Raw genomic sequence first — 2,500 nt, forward strand, 5'->3', positions numbered from 1 at the left:
GGATCCTCCTGAACACTACATTTCCCAGCGGCGGTACCGCGGGATTCAGTGCTGGGCTCATTCCTGTTCGCTCGCCGCTACTAAGGAAATCCTAGTTAGTTTCTTTTCCTCCGCTTAATAATATGCTTAAATTCAGCGGGTAATCTCGCCTACTCTGAGGTCGTCAATTTCTTTGGTTTCATCGAAAGGTGAATAATGATGCTCGATGCAAAAAAAAAAAAAATAAACGAAAAGAAGCAAAAAAGCAAACACGTAGAGAAACTGTGCGTGAATCAACCTTTCGCATATTCAATTTTTCCTCCTCTCTCGTTTCAAAATGTTTGTATTTATCGTTCGATGAAACGAGCACAAGAGGGAAAAAAAAGTTGAGACACGACGTTCCCATAATTTTCGTGTTATTTCCTTTTTGCTTCAAACATTTTGCGGACTGCAGCTTCGTCGTATTGCTTTTATCAATTTTTAACAATTTCAAAGCGAAGACAACTCGCAAGACGATCCATTTCGTCTCGGTTCAATTTTAACGTCCGTCCGTATTATTTTTTGTTCCACAAGAGATTTCGAATAGGTTTCTTTATTTATCATCCCTTCTTTTCGAGCGCCACGGAAGCAAGAGGAAAAGCAAGAGCGAGAGAACATTTCGCGTATACTTCATTTAACAATTTTAACCAACACGCGATGTACTCCACACACCTCTTAGATTTAACAACTGCTTTTCTCTTCTTCTCCCCTTAGCGCAAGGGTAAACCCCATTTGTCTCTTCTTTGGAACGCAACAAAACTTTCGAGGACTGGACGACCGAGCGATGGTCGCGCGGTCTTCGCTTATCTTTAACAAACGAAGTAGTCCGTATGTATTCTAAATGTTGAAGCCTCCTAGAGCTTTAAGCCATGCGAGACATTGAAATGCTGTTTTAACGGGAGCATGCATAATTGCTGCAAACATACTTTTATCACAAGTTCTAGCCACGCCACGGAGGCTTCGAAGTTCCTTCACCATTCGCTTTCCTCTCTTTTGTTACACAGTTTCAGACTACGATCAGGGGTACCGAAACGCTGTATTGATTGTAAACAACCATTTTTATCTTGGAGCGGAGCGTTCCTTTACTCGTTAGATTTGTCTTGTCGCGTGTGTATTCGCTTTTTCGACGCTTTTTAACCATTTAACTTGTTTAGCGAAGCTAAACGCACAGACAGACAAAAAAAAAGGAACAGCATCGCGCGTCAAACAGCGACGACCCATCTGAAGCGATCTTTCATTTATACACCGTTTGTAAACAGAGAGATGTATAAAGCGCGGGGAATCATTCGAAACCCTGGGGCTATTCGAGCTTGCATTTCAGCAAATTATCATCTCAAACATTTCACTCGTTTGCTTTTTCTAAATTTATAGGAGAGCTTCTTTCGTTTATTTTTGACACACCTTTCGTAAATATCGTTTCTGGCAACGTCAGGAGCGTGGATTTCTACAAGTGAACAATCGCGCCGATCCGATAACTTCCAGCAGGATGGAGAATCTTTATAGATTATCTTCCGAGAACTCGGTGCTTTCACGGGCGGTCGTTTATAAATTTTAACGAACGACTCGCGCGCCGTGACGCACTTGCGCTAGTTCGAAGAGATATTTCGAAATTTGTTTCTCTCCTTTAACGGCCTGCATTTAGTGTATCGGTTGCGATTTTCGTCACATCGTTTCCACGACAAACGCCGACGAACTGCCCAACTATCGCTCGTACGTTGCGACTCTTTCTTTGTTTATCGTTCATTCATTCTTTCAATTTCGTTCGATAATCCCGCTCCGAAACGTTCTACTTTCGTTGAACGACGGCGAGATGTTTAGAAAGAAATGAATTACTCTTTTTTCGAGAAGCAAACGCAAGCAGTCTTTTGTTAAGAAAACGACCCTCAGCCAGGCGTGGTCCAGGAATTGTATCCGTGGACCGCAATGTGCGTTCGAAATGTCGATGTTCATGTGTCCTGCAGTTCACACGTTGACGCGCAATTAGCTGCGTTCTTCATCGACCCACGAGCCAAGTGATCCACCGTTCAGGGTAATCGTAAAATTTTGTATTTCAAACTCTTTAGATCTTTAGAGTGTTATTTTCATTATTAACACGCATCACATTCGATACCCACATCACTCTCCCACCCGGCGCGTGCGGGAGAGCGAATTCGGGCGTCGCCAACGTATTTGTTTGTTTGTTCGATCGTTGACGACACGATCGCGTCCAAGGACGGAAACCGTCGGAGAAACGCCCAGTGGCACGCTCCTCTCGACGGTCGGGCGTAAAGTACATTTAAAAACCTTGAAAAGTACGAACGCACACAAGGAATGCGAGCGCGCGTCCTGTCGCTGAATCGTGGGTTGCGAGATTCGAACAGACACACGGCCGGCGACGATCGGTCTAACTAATGGACACATAGTTTTTCAAAGACTCGCTATCGTCGCTTCTCAGCCGGTCCGTAAACAACACACATCGATCAGGCGGACGCACGAATCTTAC

At 44.2% G+C, this 2,500-nt stretch overlaps 1 non-coding gene and 1 pseudogene across 1 annotated transcript; both read right to left on the minus strand.

Moving 5' to 3' along the window:
- LOC143307317 (large subunit ribosomal RNA) overlaps positions 1–163 on the minus strand; it is a 4,530-nt pseudogene extending 4,367 nt beyond the window's left edge.
- A 1,732-nt stretch (positions 164–1,895) lies between these two features.
- Positions 1,896–2,050, minus strand: LOC143307309 (5.8S ribosomal RNA). Its single transcript, XR_013064485.1, has one exon. It is a non-coding gene; the product is annotated as a 5.8S ribosomal RNA (ribosomal RNA).
- Between the last annotated feature and the right edge of the window lie 450 nt (positions 2,051–2,500).

Source organism: Osmia lignaria, unplaced genomic scaffold (assembly GCF_051020975.1).
Source record: "Osmia lignaria lignaria isolate PbOS001 unplaced genomic scaffold, iyOsmLign1 scaffold0050, whole genome shotgun sequence".
In the NCBI taxonomy this organism is placed as follows: domain Eukaryota; kingdom Metazoa; phylum Arthropoda; class Insecta; order Hymenoptera; family Megachilidae; genus Osmia; species Osmia lignaria.